Below are 25,430 nucleotides of genomic sequence, written 5' to 3' on the forward strand. Positions count from 1 at the left end.
CACTTTTTATAATATAACTTGATGCATCAAAAATAGAGTCATTTCAAGAAAAAGAATAAGGATATGCTATTCTGAAATGTACCACTTCAGCATATTGATTGATCTGAGCTGAGAGATACTGCAGACAGAAGAATTCTCTGCTCTCCACATTTCTGCCTAAAAGCAGGGCATAAGTAGCCCCCCTTTCCTGTACCTGGATAAAGACAGTGACCTTTATCACTGAGACTGCAAGCCAGGACCAAGGTGGTCTACAAACACACATCTTACTAAAGCAACCTGAGGCTCCACCACTTCCTCCCGTGTTTCCTAATTACTTCTCATTCTCAGAAGCCCCAACTTCCTTTACTCTGCCTGGTCACTTCTCCATAACTTATCACTCTCTGTTAAAATGGTATCTCAAAACCCCCATGTCTGACTGCTTCTTCAGATTCCTTGTCAGTGAAGTCCCTGAGAACATATAAAATATTAGCATCAATAAAACGTGAATGCCTTTTCTCCAGGCTTTTTGTGGTTCTTGTTGTTGTCAGTTCCATTTGCAGACCCCAGGCACTGAATCTAAGAGGTGGGAGAAGAGGTTTTTCCCCTTATGTCAACAAATAACCAATATGAAAATTATTTACATATATAAATTATGGAGAAGTTTTACATTATCTTTGTAAGTTCTTTTTACTAGATGTTGAAAGTCCTGCTTATATCTTACCATAAGAGCTCATCTCAACTCAAACTAACCACATTAGCAGATGTGACCATAGCTACCAAATGGTATAGTACAAGCTCTAGAGAAATTCTACCTCATGGTGTGTGTGTGTGTGTGTGTGTGTGTGTGTGTGTGTGTGTGTGTGTGTATGTAATTCCTATTACAGGTATATAGAGAATAAATAGAATAAATTGACGTCTACTATTCTAAGAAAAAGAATAATGAGAATTCCTTGTGTATTTGGGAAGACCACCTTCTTTCTTTCTCTGTTCGAGTTTCTGGGTGGGATGTTGTGGGCAGATACACATAAGGGCCATGGATCCTCACTGAAAGGAAGGCACTTCATACCCAAACCCCAATCTTTAAAATTTGACATTATCATCACACTTCTGAAGAAGCAGGGTGACCCCATAAAGAAATCTGGCATCATCCAAGGATACCAGGGACCCCCAAAGTTTACCTATGCACAAGAAAGAAAAGTCTAGAATGGTCTTAGGCTCTACCTCGGGACCTGGACTGTGGACAGAAAAGCTCATTCTGCTTACAGCATGTGACGATGCTGAAAATGCTGGGAGCCTTCCTTGAGGGAGGCTGTGTGTGTGTGTGTGTGTGTGTGTGTGTGTGTGTGTATGTGTGTGTGTGTCGCACATGCATGCTCAGTTTGAAAATGCCACAGAACTGCAAGACTACACTCATGGAGAATAAGCCCTCTAACCAGAGTATTGTGGGCAAGAGGCTTTGTTTTGACAGAAGTCACTGGCAGGCCAGTAATCACAGGGCAGACCTCCTCCACCTGAGCAAATGTTTCCTGGGTAGGGAAGCCCTGTGTGACAGAAAACGGGGCTTCAGGGACCAGACGGGACAGCCCGGCAATGGACAAGGATGCTCAGCCTAGCAGGGCAGGGCAGGGCCTCCTCATGCCTGCCTGCTCAAGTGGCATAGCAATGGCAGGAACATCTCCTAGGGAAGTGTCAGACCCATAGAGTCTCTGGTCTCCTTCCTACCATGTTGGAACCTGCATTAAACAAGGTCTTCTTTGGGAGAGTCTTCTCTAGCAGATGCTCCAGTTTTCTCTCAGGAAGACCCTAGACACCGGATCTAATCTCCTGTGTTGTGTAGCACACGGGGTCATGGAGAGGAAAGTTCTCTTGGACTTGGCAGGTTGGGGGGTCCTAGGTATTACATCTGATTAATAAATATAATGTAAACTGACATATTCCCCCAGTTTATAAACTGAGCATATCTGTTGCAGGATTAATAACATTATTCCACTCTTGAAATGAAAATGTCAGGGGTACAAATATTGAAGACAAAGCCAGGTGTGGTGATGTGCACCTGTAGTCCCAGCCACTCAGGAGTCTGAGACAAGAGGAAGATCATTTGAGCCCAAGAATTTGAGGTCAACCTGAGCATAGCAAGACCTCAGCTCCAAAAATATATATCTGGAAGGTAAAAAAATTACATGTATTTATATTTATTATTAAATGATCAGAAATTGGATGTTTGTTCTTTGCTATTGTGGGTTGTGGTGGGTTGAGCAGGGCAGGTTCTAGGAAGTGTGAGAGTCAAGCTAGGCATTAAAGGATGGAGCCTTTGCAAAACAGAGTGGTGGAGAAAAAGACATTCAGAGCAAAGGCACTGGTCGCAGAGAGGAGCATGACTGACGGTGGTCACCCACCCAGGTGGCCCGGGGATAGTTTGACTGCGTGTCTTCTCCCACAGACCACAGATCCCTGACTTCTAAGTGATGGATTACCAGGAGATAAGGGAAGCATTGGGTATTTTTTTTCCACCTTATTTTGTGCGTTATAATTTTATATAAGGATGGGATCCTTTGATACATATTCACACATGCACAATCATGATAAAACATTGTGATCAATTTCATTCCCCAATACCTCTCATTTCCTCTCTTCCTCCCTCCCTCTGTCCTTTTTCTCTACACTAATGATCTGCCTTTGATTTTCATGAGATCCCCCACAAACACCCACCTTTCTTTCCCTAGCTTCTACATATGAGAAAACATGAACCCTTGACTTTGACTGAGTTTGGCTTCTTTAAGCATCAGGTGTTGATTCCCACAGAAGATAAACAGAGATGCTTGTGCTGAGTTCTTCACTCAACACATTTTTCTTAAGGACCTATTAGGAACCAAGCAGGGGAAGGATTCTAGGCGGGCAGGGCTGGATCAAGCAATATGAATTAGAATTGATCTTGTCCTAGAAACATTTGCAACCAAGCAGCAGGTGAAATCAAAAGTGTAAAGACACAGAATGGGTGGGAAAGGGTCAAGAGAAGGGGCGCGGATGACACCAGTGTTATAGAGAGATCCGTGAGGCACATCATTAGAATTTAGACCCACCCTCTCCATTTACAAAGGAAAAAAGAAAAGACTCATTCACTATTCCTTCCTCAGGCATACAATTAATGGGGCAGCAGAAACGCGTGATTATCACCGCTATCAATAATGAGCACACATTTAATGTCGAGTGCAATTGGATCAAGGAAAAAGGCTCACAAAGACATCAAAATGAGCCTCTTTCAAAAGAAAAAATGGAAGGACTCCCTCCCAGGAGGGCCAGGGGAGCTTGTCACTAGCAGTGCTTCCCTTGGTTGTCCTGAGCCCAGGTTCTGGGGAAGACCACCTACTTGCATTTGGGAAGAAAGATGTATGGTCGACACCTTTGAAGATTACTGCTTCTCTTTGAAGTCCCACTGAGGTCCCACCTTGCATAAATCCAGTGACCAAGTTAGCCTGGATCCTGAGCAAGAGAGCTCAGTACAAGGCTATCTTTCCAACTAGCATGCTTCTGGGGCTTTGGTGCCAGACAGTTCTCTGTGACAGTGAGGGGACATTCTTCTGGTGTCTATTGAGGCCTGGGTGTCTCTCTGCTTCCTGCAAAGGAGTCTGCTTCTCACCCTTGAAACTGGGCTCTGTCCAGACTCCAGAACTTGAGGACTTGAGTTGTGCCCCTCCACCTGTACCCTGGAAACTTCTCTCTCTACCCATCCTTCCTCTTGGTCCTGGACCACAGAGCCACACCCAGTGGAAACTCTTCTACTTCCTCCCTCTCAAGGAAACTTCATGAGCTTGAAATTCAGTCAGAAGGTACTAGTTTCCAAAGGTGCTGCTCTTCCTACAAGAATTATTTTATACCCAAGAAGACAAATCTTTACAATGCATTATGTTTCCATTAATATAGTTATAAAAGTCAACTTATACTTTTGATCATATTAATAGAGACATGCCTCAATTATCTAAGGACTATTATTTTGCTCTGAATCCTTTAGGGTCCTGAGATTGCAAACAAATAAGAGATAAAATTTAAGGAAGGATGAATGGCAGAGAGATGGAAGGATGGGCGGCTACATAATGAAGCGAGGATAGTAACGTTCTAACGTTAGAGTCCCTGTGATGGATAAATGACTGGTAGTAGTGTCCCAGGGCTGCCATAACAAAGCCCCATAGCTTGAGGGACTTGATAGATATTTATCACCTCACAGTTCTGGAGGCCGGAAGTCCACAGTCGAGGTGTCTGCAGGCTTGGTTCTTCTGAGGCCTCTCTCCTTGGCTTGTGGATGACCTTCTCCCTCTGTTCTCATGTGGTCTTCCTTTTGTGTGTAACCCTTAATTTCTTCTTCCACAAGGAGCACAGTCATATCATATTAGGCCCATCCTAATGATCTCATTTACCCTTAATTGTCTCTTTAAGGACCCGCTCTCCAAATACTCCTTACCAGGGTTTAGGACTTGAACATAAATTTCAGGGGGACACAATTCCACCCATAACCTGGGAGCATGGGAGTTCACTATAAAATTCTTCATCTTTTTTTGTTTGTTTGTTTGTTTTTGGTACCAGGGATTGAACTCAGAGACACTCAACCACTGAGCCCCATCCCCAGTCTTTTTTTGTATTTTACTTAGAGACAGGGTCCCACTCAGTTACTTAGGGCCTCACCATTGTTGAGGCTGGCTTTGAACTCACGATCCTCCTACCTCTGCCTCCCAAGCCGCTATGACAGGTGTGCACCATGGCACCCACCTAAAATTCTTCATCTTTGCTATATATTTAAATTTTTGCCTATAAGAATGTGAAAATTTAAATGAGACAGAAATATATTTCTTGATACAATTTTTCTGGGTGGTCTGTCCAGAGAGGAGACTATAACCACTCAGCCAAGTGAAATTTTAAAAGATTGTACATACTCCATGTCAGGTGTCCGCCTTTCTCCCTTTCCCCCTCCTCCATCAGCAGAGACAAGAAGAAAGGTTGCAGCATTGTATATTTTGTTTACAATGACTCCTAAATCATGGTATTTGGTCAAGCATCTTATTATCTCTGGATTATAGAAACAAACAATCTCAGTTCCTGTCATAGAAGGATACTGTTGAGCTCTCCTTTATAGTAGAAACTCCTCAATGAGATGCCCCTGATTCTCTACCTCCAGCATCTAACAGGCCAAATGGGAACACGGGGAGGAACATGCAAATTAGTGACAGAAATTTGCCTGCATCATCCACTAAGGAACTGATAGAGTAGGACTTGTGCCTTCCAAACCTCAAGCAATTCCAAGGAATCAAATAAAACAACTTTTAGAAAAACTAAATGGACATGGTTAAGATCCAATTAGAAGTAAAAAATTTGGCACATATGGATTAGCACACTACAACATCACAGGCTGCTATTTCGAGGCTGGGAGAATTTTGCACTCTGGTGGAATAGAGGAGCTGGGACAGGGAAGGGAAGAGCTTCCTGAAAAGTCTCAGTAGGTTGCTCAATGCACCACCAATTTCCCACAGCATCTTCACACACACCACACTCAGGACTAGGGCTTTCTCAATCCGTTTTCAATTCCCCAAGAAAGAAGGATGGAAATCAAGTTTTAGTTATTATTCATGTTTTCCATCTAACTCATCTCATCTCATAGACTAATTATACCAGGCAGAAAAAATGGACACATGGTTTCTGCAAAAGTCTAGGAAATTGATGGGAAATTCAGGAAGTCAGGAAGTCAGAATTTGAATGTCTGCCCTGGTCATCAACTTGTAGTGACCTTGAGAAAGTCATGCTTTATGCTGTAGCTGGCTTCTTTGTTAATTGAAGATGACAGTTTTAATCTGTGTCTCAGGAGAGCCAAGAGGAAAGAAGGGGTCAAAATATCCTGAATGTTATTATCTGTGACATCCTAGGCAATGAGACTCATGTGTTATATAGGGCATGGGTGACTATTTTATGGAAAAATTTTTATGGATTTTCAACATGTGTAATTGTGGCACACTGTGGTAGAGGGACTTGAAACAAAGGGATGATTCTTTGCTATTTCTCTTGGTTTTAATGAAGTTCATTGAAAAAAAACCTACGAATGGGCACTTGGGGGTTTGCAGGTATGTGGACTTTGTGCAGATTAGGGTCCTTTCAGAATGCAAAGGTTACACTCAAATTGCAACATTCAAAGAAGTCTAATGAAATGATCATTTGTAAAGGTGTGGGCATGGTGTCAGAGAACATGAGAGATTGCAAGCAACTGAGACACCCCGGGGATTAAAGGGGCAGAAGAAAGAAGGATTACTCAAAACTAGAAAGAGAGGTTAATGGAGAGGCCACTTGAGAGAAGTCATGACCTAGTCCTGTCTGAGGTGACCACGGAAGGAAAGAACAGGATCAATAAATGCCTCGACCTCCTTCTCCTCTCCACCATCTCCACAGATCCCCACCGGCCTAGGTCAACAAGAAACTAAAGGTCAAAGAAACCCACTGATGCCAACTATAAGGAACAGCCTCATGGCCTAAGAAAGGCCAACACAAGGAGGGGGTTCGGTGGCCAGCACAGACTTCGAAGGAGTCCAAGTTAAAAAGCCCAAGATCTGGAGTCAACTGCTTAGAACCGACCCCAGCTCCTCTACTTACGTGAGTCAAGTGAGTGATGCAAACTTTCTGCAAACTGATAATACCAGTCCAGAGTGAGCCAAAAAATACTGGGCATTTCAAAAACGGTGCCTCAGTAACTAGGCAGAAGGGACGTAAAGCTGCTGGCCTGCCGTCCAGGCACTGGCTACACAGGGGCATGCCTCTGGTCTGAGCTTCTTGTCAACTAAACAAGTGGGGAAAGAGACTATGATGTCTGCAGGGAGGATGGAACTTCATTTACTGAGTGTCATTAGCAGGATATCCCTGCTTCATGAATAATCTTGAGTAAATGAGCATTTTATAAGTGAACCCAGAATCTATGAAGAAGACTTCTTCTGGAGACTGCCATGTAACCGGTACCACCCTCTGGGGCATGATGTGGAGTGACTTCAGCATGTCGAACCCCCGTGCTATGAAGTCCTCACAGAACCTCACATTAGCACCCCAGATCTCTCTACGCTCATCTGTAGCCCTATAGCCCCGAATGACCGGGACAGCTTAGGACAAGGTAACAGCTCTCATGTGGACCAGGATTGGGAGGAGGTCAGCAAGTGACCCTGGACACAGAATGGAAGGAGACACCCAGTCTCAGCATCCTGAAAATGGAGAGTGATGGCCCCCTTGGATTTTGCTCCCCGGCGCCTATCTTTCCTCTTCCTTGTCCTGACCTAGCCCATCCTGCAGGTTAGCTCACTCAAATTTTTTTTGTAACAATAGACAGCTATTCCTGACATCTTGCAGATGCACATAGATGACCTTTGGATCTGTGGCTCCATCAAGTTTTTTGTCTGGTTCCCTGTTGTTCCATGTAAGCAATGCCAGCTTCACCTGCAAACTCAGACCCCACCAAGGGCCCCCAAATCATTGTCTAGATTTTAACAAGATCACCGGTGCATTGGTTGGAAAGGTTTGAGATGCTTTGCCTGGATTTCTTGAGACTTTTTGTGGCATGTCATAATTAATAGCTGACATGGCAGCCATAATTTGGTTCTTTACTATCTTGAAGCTGGGACAGGAAGTAATATTTAGGTATTTAGAACAAGGCAAATACACAATTATTACTTTCTATTTTTTAAAAAAAATCTCTTTTTTACTTTTGAAACTTTCAAAATTTGCCTAGAGATGTTTGGGTATAAACTGAGGAGTGGGATAGTTGGGTCAAATGGTGGGTCCATTCCAAGTGTTCTGAGAAATCTCCATACTGCTTTCTAGAGTGGCTGCACCCATTTGCAACTCCACCAGCAATGTATGAGTGTGCCTTTTTCCCCACATCCACGCCAACACTTATTATTGCTTGTGTTCCTGATACTAGCCATTCTAATTAGAGTAAGATGAAATCTTAAGGGTGGTTTTAATTTGCATTTCTCTAATAACTAGAGATGATGAGCACTTTTTCATGGATTTGTTGATCACCTGTATATCTTCTTCTGTGAAGTGTCTACCCAGTTCCCTGTATCATTTATTGATTGGGTTCTTTGTATTTTTGGTGTAAAGTTTTATAAGTTCCTTACAAATTATGGAGATTAGTGCTCTGTCTGAAGTGTGTTTGGAAAAGATTTTCTCCCACTCTGTAGGCTCTCGGTTATTTCCTTTGCTGAGAAAAAGCTTTTCAGTTTGAACCCATCCCATTTATTGGTTCTTGCTTTGATTTCTTGTGCTCTGGGGGTCTTGTTAAGGAAGTCTGGTCCTAAGCCAACATGATGAATATTTGAAAGTAGTATGTAGATTCCTCAGAAAACGTGGAATGGACTCACCATTTGATCCAGCTATCCCACTCCTTGGTTTATACCCAAAGAACTTAAAATCAGCATACTACAGTGATATAATCACATCAATATTCATAGTTGATTAATTCACAATAGCTAGATTGTGGAACCAAACTAGATGCCCTTCAATAGATGAATGGATAAAGAAACTGTGATATATATACACAATGGAATATTACTCAGCCACAAAGAAGAATAAAATTATGGCATTTGCAGATAAATGGATGGAATTGGAGAGTATCATGCTAACTGAAATAAGCCAAGCCCAAAAAAGGCAAAGACCAAATGTTTTCTCTGATAAGTGGATGATGATGTATAAGGAGCGGGACAGTGGGGGTGGGGAGAGAAGAATGGAGAAACTTTGGATTGTGTAGAGGGAAATGGTGTGGGATTGGGTTGAGGAAGGAAAGATAGAGGACTGAGACAGACATTATTACCCTATATACCCGTATGATTGCACAAATGGTGTGAATCTATATTGTGTACAACCATAGAAATTAAAAGTTGTATCCCGTTTGTGTATAATGAATCAAAATGCAGTTTGTAAAAATAAAAAAATTAAAAAAAACAAGAATGAAGAAAAAAAATTGTTACAAATAAGTCAGGGGGAAAAAAAAAGAAATAGACCTAAAACATTATATACTTAAATGTAATTCCAACAAAACTGACACTGGCTTTGATTTTCATATATGAGTTAGTATCTCAGGATCCTATTTTCTTTGATTTGAATGTATCCCCCAGAAAGCATGTTGGAAACTTTATCCCCAGTGCAGCATGTTGGGAAGTGTAGCCTAATGAAAAGTGATGGGGTCATGAGGGCAGAGTGAGTGGATTAATGCCAACAACTGAGGGAGTGGGCTTGTTTAGAACCGGGAGTTTGGACCCGTTTTACTCTCTGTTTCTCCCCTCCTCCTTTTTCCCTCTGCCTTCTTCCATAGGATGATGCAGAGTGCCTTGTGAGATGCCAGTCCCTCTACCTTAGATTTCCCAGCCTCCAGAAACATACGCCAATAAATTTTCATTCGTTATAAATGGCACAGACTCATGCATTCTGTTATAGTAGCCCAAAATGGACTAAAACACCATTTTTTCAAAGTGCTGCATACCCAACCCCCAAGGCTGTTGGTGACAATAAAGGAGCAAACAGGTGCAAAACACCTGTCATGGTTCCTGGAGTTTGGAAAGCATTCAGTAAGCACGAGTGCTCATGGCTCTAGATGGATTCTACATGGGAAGGAAAGATAAATAAATAAATAAGTAAAGGGTTATATGTTCCCCTGACTTGAGGGAACAAATTGAGAAGATGTAATTATGAAACGTTCTGGACTTTGTCTTGACTTGGTACTCCCAAATCAAAAGCTTCCCACCTGGGTCCCGAATTGATATACAGATCCGTACACTTACAGAACCATAAAGCAAATGAACCAAGGGAGGCTATACCACTTTTTTACAACTACATTTTTTTTACAACTACTTTTTTAACAACTGCATTTGAGGATTATCAATACACAAAGGGGATTTGTTGGATGTCAAGGTTCATTTTCCTATCACTTCATACCAGAAATAAAGATTTGTGAAGTGGGATATTTCATGCCACTTATTAGTAAAATTCTTCTAGACACTGGAGGAGAGAATTTCCTGGCTTTCTCGAGAAAAGTCATCTATGACCTCATGAAAGGACCAAATGCTTCAAGCTTGTCAGGAGCCAAGGAACATGAAGTCCTGTTTTTTACTTTAAAATCAAAGTTAACATGTCTATTCTGTTGCGAATTTATTGTATACAGTCTTTAATGACTATGGGTTCAACAGAGGGTTAAGGCTGTCTTTTTTAATTCATTTCTAATTGTCTTCAGCAAGTTAGGCCAGGATAAAGCTAATGTTGGTGGACATAACTTTTACAGTTTCTCACAAACTTTTGTCCCAAGTTCCTAAATACATAATTAGCAGCTCAGATAAGTTTTGCTGCTTTTCCTCAAAGAATTCTGAGTTTCAGCCAGAGGAATTCATGCTTATCAGCTCAGGATTTCAAGCCAGACATCAGCTAAGTCCCTCAAACAATGTCAGCATCTTCCTAATGCCAATGTTGACGCTGATAAAACACTCTTGAAGCTGTGAATCGCTGAAAGAATGAGAAATGTTCCAAATACCAGTTTGTGAACTTTAGCATTATTATCATTTGCATGAGAAAAGGAGACCCTGAGTTTCAGAACTGACTTGAAAATTACATAGCGGATTGCGATTTAGTTCTTTACTCTGCCCTAAGGGTCGCTGGGTTATGCTGTGCAATAATTTCAACTTCACAAAAGAAAACTAGCAACAGGCATAAGGAAAAGGTATTTTAGATAGGAAGACCTCTACAAGTACATGCCTGTGATAGCAAATGAGACATGTTAAATTTTTATGTTAATCTTATGTTAATCAAAAATTTTCTCTAAGAAGGAGGTAGGGCTAGGGTGGGGTCAGGGAAGGTAAGACCAGATTCAGATTTTCAGCAAACATAAAAGAAAGAAAAAAAAAAAAAATCAGACTGGCATTCAGGTTTACAATTCAATTTTGACAAGTTGAGCAAAATTCCCAGGGACTTCAAGTCAAGCTGTCTGATGTTATCATCAGAGTTTTCTTTTAATTTAGATAGGAAGAATCATGTTAAGTTAAATAAGTCAGACTTTAAATAAAAGCATCCCATGTTTTTCTGTCACATAGAAATGTTGAGGAGAAAAACAACATGAAAGTATTAGGGAAAAGAAAGGGAAGAGTGAAGAGAACAAAGGAGGTAATAGGGCAACTGAATATGATCGAAGTGCTTTATAGGCAGGTATGAAAATGTCACAAAGAACCCACTATTTTTTACAATAAAGATGTGCTAATGATTATAATAAAAGGTGGTTTTAAAATTTGATAGGTAACATTGACAGGAGGTAGCAAAAAGTTAAAAAAAAAAAAAAAAACATAAACTAGAAGCTCTGAAGACCAGGATGGAACGAGAAAACCATTCCAAGTTTTGCTCCTGTGCCCAACCTGTGCCCAAGCCTATGGTCACCTCCATGTCATCCTAGGAGACTTGGGCTGAGTTCTCCTGGCCCCAGTCCAAAGCACCTGTGAGGTTAGCCTTTGTCTAGACAGGAAAGCTACCGTTCTTGGATCTGTACCATCTGCCATAAGTTCATCTGAGGCTCACATCAATGTCAAGGGTTAGCTGTGATCTCACTTTCCAGAAAGGAAACAAGGGAAAGTCCTTAAATACCTTCAGGCAGTTTGGACCTGGCAGTCAGAGGAGTACTGTGTGTGTGTGTGTGTGTGTGTGTGTGTGTGTGTGTGTGTGTTATGTGTGTGTTTATATCTTGGTTGGGAGTGGGGACCAGAGGGTAGACTGTGGGAGTTTAGTAACCACAGCAAATTAAGTAAATTACATGAGATCAAAATAGAAATAAATTCCATTATTAAACACATTATAACCAACGTAATGAGGAACGTTTCCCTTTGTGCAGAGAGATTGATAATATTATTACTTCTATTTGAAAGTTAGAAGGAAGTCAAGAATCACATGTGAAACTACTTGTGGTAGAAGGCCAGATGACACATTTTTGGACTTAAAACATGCCAAAGAGGTAACCATCCACATCCACATCCCATGCCCGTTATTTAATTATGATGTACTGACCCTCCTACCCATTCATTTACCAGGCTTCCATGTTCTTTCACCTCTAAAACTACCACCAACGCCACCTTCAAATTGCAAACATTAGCAAAAAGGCGTGAAGAAGTGCAAGATTATGTGGCAGACCAAATCTGCCAGAGTGAGTTCTTAACAATGTCAAAAGACAAAACTACAACATAATTCCTATAAAGATCTTAACTGGCTTTTGTTTGTAATTCTAAAATTGGGTAACTCGTTTCACAAACAGAATGAGTGTTCTGATGAGCTGAGTCGAGGAGGTTGACTTTACAGGCAGAAAAGGGCTAAAGAAAGCAGAAACTCAGCAAAAGAGGTGACATGACTTCAAAGTTTCTTTCTAGGGTTATAAATAGAGGGGCCTTCCTGATTACCCTGACTAAACTTTGCAAGAATCTCCCTTTTTTTTTTTTTTTTTTTTTTTTTTTTTTTTTGGAAAACTGACTAGTTTCCTAGTAGTTTGGTGATATGACATTAGCACAAGTGATTCCATTTGAATTTGATCTCTGCGGGACCTAGCGTAGGATAATCTACAACAATGGCCTCCCATAGATTCTGTTTCACAGTGAAGATGCTCAACAGGAGAATGGACAACACGATGCTTCACTTCTAATCCCACAAAGGACTTGATATGGAACTGAGTTGAGAAGTTCACTAGCTCTCTTTCACACTGGCGATTTTCCCAATGCAGAGTGGTATTTCCATATGTCTTAAGACTTAACTTCCAAAGAAGGAAGAGCTCAGAATTCTTTATAAACAAAATGTGTCTAGTGAGTTCAAAGCTGCACAGAGATTCCATGCGATTTTCATTTTCTATAATTAAAATAGCAAACTTATTTCTCATTCTTATTTTATATTCCAAAAACTTATTTCTCATCAGTTGGTAGTTAATTTAATTTCAGCACTTACTTATTTCTCTGGTTCAGCTAAAAGATATACATGCCATTTTACACACAAAAAAATCATGAAAATGCATCTTTTGGGGGAAATCAGTCATTTGAATTTCACCAATAAAAGTAGAGAGAATTTTAAGAACTTTTTTTTTTAATTTCTGGAAAAGAATATACATTACTTTGCACCTAATAAGAACAAAATCATTCCAAAATGAAAGATCATTTTATTTCTAATTTTGAAATTATTTGAATTATTCAGAAGTTTTACATTACTTGTCTCACTGGTACATTTTTTTGTGAAAACTAAATCATTCTCAACTGAGAGACTTCACCATTGAATTATACTAAATATACTATAGGGGTAGATCTTTGCTCCATGATATCATTTTAAGTATAATTTGTCTTCCCCACAGGGTCTATTCATTTATGCTCACTGTATTTCTACACAAAATATGAGACAAAATCAGAGGATAAATTTACTTATCCTCAATTTTTTCCTTCTTTTCTTAACATTTTTCTCATTACTTGCTTTTCTCCAAATCGTCATCCATAATCAGTCCTATTTCACAATCATGAGGTCAAGTTTATTTTACCTTAAAAACCCACAGTCATGCCTCAGTATCCCTGAGGGATTGGTTCTAGGAACCCTGAGGATACCAAAACTTTTAGATGCTCAAGTCCCTTATATAAAACAGTTTAGCACTTGCATAGAACCCACGCACATTGTTCCATACACTTAATAAATCATCTCTAGGTTTCTTATAAAACCTACTACAATGTAAATGCTCTTTCAATAGCTGTTATACTGCATTGTGTAGGGAATAATTGTGAGGGGAAAGTGTGCACATGTTCAGTACAGATACAATTTGGGGGTTGAATAGTTTTGATTTGCAGTTAGTGGGATCCACAGATGGGGAACCCACAGACACAAAGGGCCGACGCTCTTGTTCTCAGTCCCATAATGCTTCAGGCAGCAGTGGCATGATGGTAGTTGCAGGTGGATTCCTAATCTGTGCATAGGCTGTTGCCAAGAGATCTCTGCCAGCAGCCACCTCACCACTGTCAGGAGCATCTCCCTGCGGCGTGTCAGTGCTTCCTGCACCCGCCCCCTCCTGGGAACTCAGTGGCCACCTGGGCAAACCCTAGGGCTTTGAGCCCCTTTAATTCCCATATGCCCAACAGCACTTTCCCTGTCCTCATGCCATACAGACATTGTGTTGAAGCGGTTGGAATACCCTCTTTCAAATCGACACATGTGGTCTTCCCTACTCTCCCAAGATGATAAAGAGCTGTCAAAATGAGAAAAAGATCTCTGATACGTTCTCTTTCTCCAAACTGACAGTGACAATCTCTTCAGCATGATCATAACCAGTCAGAAAAAAACATACACTAACTATCAACTAAAGGTTGAGGGAAAACTCAACCTTTTCTGTCTCTTGTCCATCTGGGATAAAATTATGTCTAAATTCCCAATACTTTTCTCTTTTTATTCTCATTGGTACATTTTTGATTCTTTAAATTAGGGCCTCTATGTCTTTGCTTCATTTCTGGATCCTTCATCGTTTATTCTGCTGTCTATCCCCAGATGTGAAGCCTAGCTTTGGAAGCCCTTTGAGGTCATTTCCAACTATTAGAATTCAGAATACTCAGATGAAGTTAGTGTCTGTAGGAGGAAAATCAGTGGGCCCCAAAAGATGTTCCTAATCCCAGAACCTGTGAATATGTCATTTTAATGGCAAAAAGGACTTTACACACGTGATTAAATTAAGGCTCTTTAGATGTGGAGATTATTTTGGTTTACCTCTAGACTCCAATGTAATCGCAGGGTCCTTGGTAAGAGGAGAGAGCGTCAGAGGAGGAGATGTGGACACAGAAGCAGAGACCTGAACAGTGCATCCATGAGCCACGGAGTCCAGGCACTAGATTCTCCTCCTGAGCCTTCCGAGGGTGCACGGCTCTGCAACACCTTGGCGTCAGCCCAGTGAGACCCATTTTGGGCTTCTGACTTCCAGAATTGTAAGATAGCAAAGCTGTAAGCCACCCAGTTTTTCGGAATTCATTACCGCAGTGACGGGAAACGAAAACTTTATTTCTCCATTTACCGTCTTCATTCTCCGCGTGCGCACCGTCATCTTTTGTTGTTTGGTGTGTGGCACCTGCTAATGTTCTTTCTCCCCCATTTTCTTCACCAACAGACCCTAAGTTCTGACACATTCCCTATGAGGGCCTGGTCTTGTTCCTCTCCTGACAGCCTTCTCTGAGCCCCGGTCTCTCACTAAGAAGGCGCCCCGAGGAGAAGGGAGCTGTGCAGAGCCTCTTCTCAGCTTTGCTCCTCGTTTTCAACAGTTTGCCTCCTGTATGTCTCCATTTCCAAAACTGTTCTTTCCTCTTGAAGCTAATTTATTCTTTTCCTTTCCTGTGACCTGAGAAAAGTACATTCCTTACCTTGTGTCCTGGTTTTTATATCCGTGTCACTGGGTCAAAGAACTCCTTCTCCTTCACTTTCTTAAAATCGTCCACGTTGGTATTGGATTTGCTTGGTTGGTTTAGGGTGTGCATGATACAGACCCTCCTCTTTTCTTATTAAGATTAATATTTAGTTGATTAATTTCAAGTAAGAAATGCCCCATCTTCTAAGCATAAACGCCTCTGCCACCCAAATCTACTCTTGCTAAAGGGCATCTGTCTCAGCAGGTCACCTTTCACCTTCTCAGAATAGTAACCCATCCTCTCTTTTCTGTTTTCCAGTCAATCGTGTATTTCATTTGAGACGTTAAGCCACACACATATCTCAGACCATCCTTCTGAAAAGCTCACCCTTCTCCAAGATTCAACATCTTCTGAGCCTGAATGTATGGTCTTTGTTTACCAACTTCGATTACTCAGAACAGGAGTATGAAGGTTCCCCCTCATTCTGTATAATGGGGTATAAATTGGTCATTTTTTTCAGGAGAACAATCAGATTACAAATTTCAAGACTTTTAAAATCTCAGAACCATGTCACAGAAATTCATAAAATGAAATTTTAAGATTAAAATTTCATAAAGGAATTAATTATATAAATTTAATTCTTGGATTGTTTTTTTTTTCCTGGTACTGAGGATTGAACCCAGGGGGTGCTTAGTCACTGAGCCATATCCCCAGTCCTTTTTTATATTTTATTTAGAGATAGGGTCTCACCAAGTTGCTAAGTGCCTCACTATGTTGCTGAGGCTAGCTTTGAACTCGCGATCCTCTTGCCTCAGCTTCCTGAGCCACTGAGATTACAGTGCCCTGCAATGCCCAGTTCAATTATTTTTATATAATGTGAGACATAGACAAATATTTATACAAACATTTTTGTGATAGAATCAATTATGGAAAAAATGTAGGAAACAATACAATCAACCCAACAACGTATGTATACTATATAAAATCACACTATTCAGTAAAATTTGAGAAAACAGATTTTCAAAGGGTCAGATTTCCAAAATGAAGTTTTCCATAATACAAATCTTAAAAACGAACACCAAGGTGCCAGGTAAGTATACAATATGAACTTATTGAGGACACACAGACAAATAGACACACATACATACACAAACACACAATCACACACACATGCACACACGCATTCACACATGAAATGGAAAATCCTATGTAGAAATGCACCAATATGCTAATCATATTAATCTATTCATGATAATATTAAATGTGCCTTACTTTATTCTCAAAGTTTTCTGTATTTTTCCAATTTCTCCAGAATAAGCATCTATAATTTTCAAATCAGGAAAATATTGGTTCTTTAAACATACATAGCTAATGATTAAAGGCACAAACTGTAGCAGACTGCTTGGAATCATAATTTTGGCTCCAAGAGAGTAGACACTTCTTCCTGTTAAACAAGCATCTCCACCTTACACAGGTGGGTGATGATTTCAGGATTCTGCAGTGACCTCTTGGCTACAGCTGAGCCGTCCAGGCAACAGTAACCTGGCCAATCAGCATTTTCCCTTAGGAATTATGAAAATGAGCCTGAGAAAGGAATCAGTCTGTATCCAGTGCCTGGTCTTTAATATGTAAAGTTGGGAACGATTAGATTATTCCTCTACCCCTTAGCCATTTACTCACCTACTGTATCATGCATCCAGGCATATTCATGCCTTCGTCCATTTTCTGTTGCTGTCACAGAATACCTGAGACTGGGTAATTTATTTTTAAAAAATATATTTTTAGCTTATGACTGTGGAGGCTGGGAAGTCCAAGAGCTTGGTACTGGCATCTGGTGAAGGCATATTCTTACTTCATAACATGGTGGAGGGCATCACATGGTAAGATAGAAAGTTAGCCAGAGAAAGCTTTCATTTTTAACTAAGCCATTCTCAGGAAAATCTATTAGTCCTTGAAAGGATTAATCCATTCATGAGTGTAGAGCCCTGATCACCCAATCACCAGTCAAAGGACCTGCCTCCAAATACCCTTAACTATAAACATATGCCTTTGGGGACTGAGTTTCCAACACACGAATTTGGGGGGATACAACCAAATCATAGCAATTCATGCGTATTTGACCTATACATATGGGGTGGAAATGTATCTGAACATAGGTGCCATTATTTTATTGCTTATTATAATATAATATCAAGAAATCATTGTATATTATAATAAAATCATATGATAAAAACATATATATTACACACACATGCATAAGCTATGTTTCTAGACTTTGTTCCCAACTTACAGGAAGAAATAGAGAAAAGCAGAGAGAGGGCACTCAAGCTGGGGTTTGAGTGCCCATGTTCATGGGGTCCAGATGCTCAGCTCTTCCTCTTGTCCTTGTATTACCCAACTTTCATGTAAGCCAATCAATGATTTTTCAACCACGAGAATGAAAACTTTTTGAGAGTTACCTGTGCATTTCCCCACAACAATGAGCTTTCTTCCAGGCCCTTCCCTGTGGCTTCCGGAAAAGCCGGAAGCAACAGAGGGAGCTCATAGGTCACAAATTCTTTGGACAGTCCAGGTGGGTAGGAAGGGGGATGGAAGGACAAGGAGCCAAAAGTTCAGGCAGCAAAAGCCAACCAGAATATATTGTCCAGCTGCTTCTTATTAGTAACAGACAAGAGAAATTCTTGGGAAATGCCCAAATGCAAGCACCAGTAAGCTTATTAGAGTCTCTGTAATCAGATTCTTATTTAATAGTTCTTCACAGATTAAAAAAAAATTGCTTCAATATTACCAGATATGGGTTTATTTAAGTTTTTTTAAAGTCATGAGACATTGAGAAAATCAAAATTACAACTTGTGTGAACACCATGGTTTGCTAAGTTTTTAATGAATATTAATAATCATAAAATGCTTAAAGTTGTCCATGGTTTTTATTTCATAGTTAATTTATTCTGTAAGACATTTTACCTTTATAAATAGGAAATATTTGGGGGAAAGACACTTTGAGACTATGCAAATGTCTGTTCTCCTTAAACTTTGGCCCACTGACTTAAACATTCTTCAGCGGATCTTGCCTACAGCAACTGTTACTCTTAAATTCTAGTGGTAATGTTCTCATTTCTTCACACATATTAATTGAGACTCCTCATTAATGGAACTATCTTTTGTCCTTCACTTATTTATTCAAACATTTATGTAATATGGACTCATGATTATTTATTTTATTCATTGGCTTATAGTATTATTTATTTTGTTTTTCAAATTGTTTCAGCTTTGTCCATTGGGAATACTTTTAGACTTACTCCTGTATCCTTTGGACTCTCTCTCTCTCTCTGTCTCTTTTGTCTTTTCCTTCTAGTATTAGCTCACTTTTTGGTGCCACAATATTCTCCATCCATCTTGGATGGTGTATTGTTCCTTTCCAAGCCTTGGTAAATTAGTCAACTGGACTATTATAACAAAATACTATAGACTGAGTGTCATAAGCAATAGGAATTTATTTCTATTGATATGAAGGCTAGAAAGACCAAGATTAAGGTCCCTGTGTGGGAGCTCACTCCAACACCTCTTTCTCTTGGCCTGTAGAAGGCTTGCTGCCTTCTGAGCATACATATGCTAGAGAGAAATCATGCTCGCCAGTCTCTTTTCATGAAGCATTGATTCCATCCTCAGCATCTCAACTCTAATTACCTCCTAAAGGGCCTATCTCCGTATAGCATCACATTATGGTTTAGATATGAGATGTCCCCCAAAACTTCTGTGTGAGATAATGTAGGAAAGTTTAGAGGAGAAATGATATATGTTATAAGAGCCTTAACCTAATAATACATTAATCCATTGATTGGAATTGACTGGGTGGTAACTGTAGACAGGGAGGATTTGTTTGGAGGAGGTAAGTTACTGGGGATGTGTCTTAAGGATGTGTGTTTTGTACTTGATGAGCACAGATCTCCCTTTCTGGTTTTTGATGCCATGTCCTGAGCTGCTTTCCTCTGCCACACCTGTTCACCAACATGTTGTGCCTCACCTCAGGCCCAGGGCAATGGAGTTGGCTGTTTATGAACTGAGACTTCTGAATCTGTGAGTCCCAAAATAAACTTCTCCTCTTCTAAAAATTGTTCTCGTCAGGACTTTTGGTCAAAGTGACATTATCAGTTAGGGCTTTAACACAGGAAATAGGGAGGGGGGAACACAAACACTTTAACTATAAAACTTGGGATCAAACACTTCTCCAAAGAGCCCTGGATTATTTTATCAAAGAAAGGTATTTAGAAACCAAGATCTGGGCATTAGGAGTGCTTGTTGCTAGCGGGTATCACTGCTTCTAGGACCTCTCAGAAGGCAGAGCTAAGAAGAGCACACAAGCACGCGCGCGCACACACACACACACATACACATACACACATACACTAATCCACACAATTCTGTATCAATTTTAGCACAGTTTTATGTTCAAAGGAAAATTGAGTTTAAAGTACAGAGATTTCCCACAGATACACAACTTCTCTCCCTATAAATATTTCCACCAGGGTGGGGAATTTGTTATAATAAATGAACCTACATTGACAAATCATTACTGATTAAAGTCCATAGTTAATATTATAGCTCACTTTTGGTACTGCAGATTCTATGAGTTTTGACAAATGCAGTTTCCAACATTATAGGTTCATGTATTCATGTAGAAAACTTTCACTGCCTTGAAGCTCTGTGCTCCACCTCTTCATCTCTTCTCTCCCCAACTCCTGGCAACCACCTATCTTTTTACTGCCTCCATTTGCCTTTTACATAATGTCAGATTATTGGAACTATGCAATATAATGTTTTTGGTTTCTCTCATTTGTAATATGCATTTAAAGTTTCCCCATGTTTTTTCGTGTTTTGATAGCTCACTCCTTTTTAGCACTGACTATTTTGTTGTCTGGTTGTGCCCTAGTTTATTTATCCATTCACCTACTGAAGAACATCTTGTTGCTTCCAAGTTTTGAAGTGTCACTTGAATAAGTATTATGAATAAAGTAATTTAAGTAATTATGAATAAAACTGCTATAAACATCCTTGGAAATGTTTTTATGTCAATTTAAGTTTTTAACTCATTTGGGTCAGTACCAAAGAACACTATCACTGGACTGTATGGCTAAGAGTGTGATTAATTTTGTAAGAAACTGCCAAACTCTTTTTTCCAAAGTGGTTATACCATTTTCTATTCCCATCCACAAGGAGTGAGAGTTCTTGTTGTTTCCTATCCTTAGCAGTATTTAGTAATGTCAGTATTCTCAAATTTAGCCAAATATTCTGATAGGTGGGTAGTGATATTTTATTTTTATTTTTATTTGCAATTCCCTAATATATGTAATGTTGAACATATTTCATGTGCTTATTTGTCATCCATTTATCTTCTTTGATAAAGTGTCTGTTCACATCTTTTGCCCATTTTTTAATCAGATTGTTTTCATGTGGGTCAGTATTTTGTCTTGTCATTCTTTTGAGAAATACTTATTTTATAATAATTTAAGATAAAAGAATGAAAGTAAAAATTATTCTGAATTAAGTTATTTATTTTTGTACATATCTACATGTGTATCGAAAGCTACGTGAGTTCATACTGATGGCTCTTGACAGCACAGATTCATTATAGCCCTGCCCTTTGCTCGTTCATGTTGATCCTCTGTCAATGAGCAGTAGGAGGCAGTGGGTTTTGTTAAATGTACAGTTCAGGACCCAGAGCTTCAGTGGTGCCCAGGGAGGTCAGCTTGTAGAGTATGGTGATGCCTGTCATGGTGCCGGGAACCAGATTTTCCTAGACACTCTGAAGTAGGTCTGCTACATACATCAGATTTTTTTTTTACTCCAAGAACTTCTGTGATGTCTCCTAAAGACAGGAAAGTAGTTCTTTCCCCTCTTGGTAAACCAAGGCATTTGTACTCAAACATGAAACTTGGATAGAATCATCCAACACTAAAGAAAGAATTGCTTTGAGTTCAAATCTAGTTAAGAATTTTCTGGAAAACAACAAAAAAACACAAGAAAAGCAGCCCTTAAAATAATAAGTGTCATTTAAAAATATTTTGCTGTGAGTTTGGTTCTTTGGACTTGAAGACTTTTCAGAGTTATTCCCTGGGTGTGGTCATGGTAAACTAAAGTGTGTTTTCTCAGCTTTACTAATGTGAGAGCTCTGACAGGTGATGAATGCTCACCTCACACAGGTGATGAATGCTCACCTACACATGGAGTGCTTCTGGTTACCCCAGATCCATCCCTATTGCTCTCGAAGCAGCTCTGGTTTGAGTGGTTTTCTAAAATTAGAATACTGAACACACACAAATTTTTTTTTCTTTTTAGGAAATCACAGCTGTGGATTCTAACCCAGACCTTAACTCATTATGTAGCTTTCAGCTTCAACATTTCAGCAACAATCAGATTTTAAATTTTAAGAGTTTCCAGATAATTGATTTTCTGGCAGCAGAGGCACATGCACAGAGGGAAGCTGCTGGAACCACCTAGGGACACTTTAAGGCCTATGGGGACAAAGCTGCACCTTCTTTGTCTCAGAACATGTCAGCTGTCACTTAAAATAATTGTTCTGACAACATGTTTGCCAACATCAGAGTTAGGCCCTTCCAGTATTGTTATTCTTCTTTCAGGCTTCTATAATTTTTATGATTTATGAATGTTCTTTGCTTAAAACTTCTTTTTTTTTTTTTTTTTTTTTTGCAGTGCTGGGATTGAACCCAGGGCCTTGTGTTTGCGAGGCAAGTGCTCTACCATCTGAACTATATCCCCAGCCCCTGCTTAAAATATTAATGTCCACTAGTTCTTCTTTTAGAAACGTGTTCTCAGGGTAGGTTGAGAATTGTACACAGATATTTACAACTTGCAATGTTCACTATATTTTTATGTGTACAATCACAAAATGTCAACACTCTAAATGTTAATCATGGTTAAATAGATCATGATCATTCCCTGCTACAATGAAACACCATGCAGTTATTTTTAAATGTTTTCAGTCAATTTAACGATCTTTTCATCACTTCAATAGGATCTATTTTACCTGTGTGCACGAGAGACCTTATAGGACTGAAGAAAATGCTCTAAAACTGATTTATGGTGATGGTTGCACAACTTGGTAAGTCTACTGAAAATCATGGAGTTGTACACTTGAAATGGGGAAATTATATGATGTGTAAAATAGGCCTCAGTAGAGTGGTAAAAGAACTGCCAACTCCTGGGGAACGGGACTGTCACTGACATCCACTGGCCAGAGAGAGGGTGTTATGGAAATTAGTGAATAAATGGAGTGTAGACCTCAGTTCCCTTTGCAGTTGTCAAAATGTCAATCATAGTTTCTCCTATGACTATTCTCCTGGCTCCTAGTTCCAAGTTCCTCTTTTTCCTATGAAAATATGTACACTTGGAATAGTTATCCTTGGTCCCCAGGACAATTCCCATACAGGCTCTAAAATCCATTGAATAGGAAGGGAAACTTAGAAGTTCATGAACCTGTGAAATCGTGTTCTGAAGCTACCAAATAGGAAGGAATAGGCACTCTAAATGACTGGAAAATACCAGGGGTGGGAGATAAATGCCATGAGCAAAGTGTCACCCTGACAAGATATTAGGGTCTGGTGTTCTGGGGCACACCAGGTTACCCCTTCCACCTGAGGAGCAAAATGCTAAATCTAGAGTTCCCTATCGCCAGGATGAAGGCACATTTAGACTTTGGAGGCAACAGAAACCTATTTCATAAATTTTGAGTGACCCACCTTAATTGCTTATTGTTTTTCCAAATTACTTCCAGTTTTGACTAGTCCCCAGAGGAAAAGATAACTTCTCAAGTGATCCAGCTGCAGTTGGAGCAACTGAGTCAATCAGCTCTTACAAAGTTCAGGGCCAGTAGAGTGCAGAGCATCTGCAGCAGTGGACTGCTGTCTGGAGCCTGTGCAGGGCGTCCCAGTGGAGAATGAGAGACCCCATGTTCTCATCACCAGTAATTATTTCCCTCTGAAGAAACAGCTCTTAGTTTGTTACTAGGCTCATGTGAAAACTGAATATCTGACTATAAGCAGGTGCTGTATACACTGTTGACTGCCAAACCAATTCCCATGACCAAACTTTTACTGCAATGTCTGTGCCATGCACAGAAATGGATGAGCTACCTTGTCAAATACCCATCCATTTTTGCAACTAGGGGTTGGTGTGCCATATGTTGCACTTCTGGCCAATGAGATCAAAGCCGAAGTCCCCAGGGGGAATCAGGTGAACATTTCCCTCTCCTGCTAAAAGAGATGCTGAACTAGAACTTTTTCTCTGCTTCCTCCTTCTTGGAATATGGATGTCTAGAGGTGAAGGAAATATTTTAAGACCAAAAGGAAAAATGCAAGAGAATTGCAAAGGTGCCAGCTCTGAATCCTTGAGCTGCTGAACCAAGATCATCACCCAGGACCCCAGGAATATCTTTCTATAAGAGAAAAACAAGCCCTCTGTGCTTAGGACATTATTAGTTGACTTCTCTGTTACTTGCATCCCGAAGTAAGCCTAACGGTACAGCAGGGAGCTATGTAACCTGGGTTTCTGTCTTAACCTGGGATTTATAGTATTCATTGCACTTCATCACCAAGCTAGCCTGGAGGACACATGCCCTGAGAGCCTCCTCTATCACCATGGCACATTTTCTTAAACCTTTGCTTTTGTCTCCTAGGAGAATTTGTTGAACAATTGATCAGGAGGGTATAGAGGACACTACACAGCTTCACAGCAAGTAGCAAGAAGAAGCTGTAGCAAGGAAAGCAATTTCACCTGGAGGTACTTTGCTATTCCCATTTCAAATTTCCCAAGTAGCTGGCATCATTATCCAAACTGAGATTCCAATAGTTATCACACCCTGGGGAACAGCCAGCTTCCCAGTAGCAAAATGACTACACAGAGTACCTTCCCTCCTAGAAGCGCAGGAAATCTCCTTCACTGCACTTTAATCTTAACTTTGTGCTTCTGTTTGCTTTCATGCTAATTCCATCACCACCATGCCTAGATGTTCTAAATATTTTATTACATTATCTGTTATGGTTTGTATCTGAAATGTCCCACTCTCCCCCTAAGAAAATTCATGTTAGACAATGCAGCAATGTTAAGAGCTGAAAGACTGGATTATGAGGGTTTAGACTTTAAATTTGAATGGATTTATTGGGAGGTGGGTCAAATAATAAGCAAGTGAGGTATACCTGGAGGAAGTAGGTCAATGGAGTGTGACTTTGAGGACTTTACCTTGTCCCTGGTGCCCCCCTCTTCCTGACTGCCATGGGCCAAGAACCTTTCCTCTGTCACATCCTTCTGCCATGATGTTTCTGCCTGGGATCTGGCTGACCATGAATTTTCTGAAACTTTCAGCCAAAATAAATCTTTTCAGCCACAATGACAAAAATCTGACTAACATATTATCTCACCTTCTATTGCTTCTGACAAATAATTAATTGTATGAACAGAAAAATATAAGGTAATGCATAGATGTTGGTGGGATATGCTGGTCTTAACAAGTGTATTATCTAAATTTGGTTAGTTGTATTATCAGTTTTTTGTTACTATAATAAAGTAACTGAGACAGATTAACTTTAAAATCAAAGGGGGTTATTTTGCTCACAGTTTTCAAGGTCAAAAGTTGAATCAGCATATTGCAGGCTCTGATGAGGGCCTCATGGAAGACAACAATGATGAGAGCACATCTGGGAGTAAGTGGTCACATTTTGAAGCAGAAATTCTGAAAGCTGGGTTTAACCAGTCTCAGCCTTTAAAAGGAAAAAAAAAAACCACACTCTCATTAGAACTATGAAGGAGTCACGCAAGAACTGATTTAATATCTTATGAGGGAAGCTCTCTCAGTTTATCTCAGGACCTCCCATCAGACCCCATTGCTTAAAGTTCCCATCACCTCTTCCTAATGCCTCTACAGTGGAGACCAAGCCTCTAACACAGAGACCTTTGGTCAGGACATACCCAAACCATATCCAAACCAGAGCAGTAGTATGTAGATTGATAAATTTATCTATTAAAGACACAGTTTTGACCCTAGATGAA

The 25,430-nt window shown here is 40.0% G+C and overlaps 1 protein-coding gene across 1 annotated transcript in view; it reads left to right on the plus strand.

Annotated features, from left to right (window-relative positions):
• Positions 1 to 22,420, plus strand: part of ST6GAL2 (ST6 beta-galactoside alpha-2,6-sialyltransferase 2) — a 136,686-nt gene extending 114,266 nt beyond the window's left edge. The window contains exon 7 of the mRNA XM_079110380.1: positions 22,402 to 22,420. The gene's annotated coding sequence lies outside the window, so the exon portion shown is untranslated. The remainder of the gene's footprint in view (positions 1 to 22,401) is intronic.
• The last annotated feature ends 3,010 nt before the right edge of the window (positions 22,421 to 25,430 follow it).

This window comes from Sciurus vulgaris (assembly GCF_902686455.1).
Source record: "Sciurus vulgaris genome assembly, chromosome: 14".
Lineage (NCBI taxonomy): Eukaryota > Metazoa > Chordata > Mammalia > Rodentia > Sciuridae > Sciurus > Sciurus vulgaris.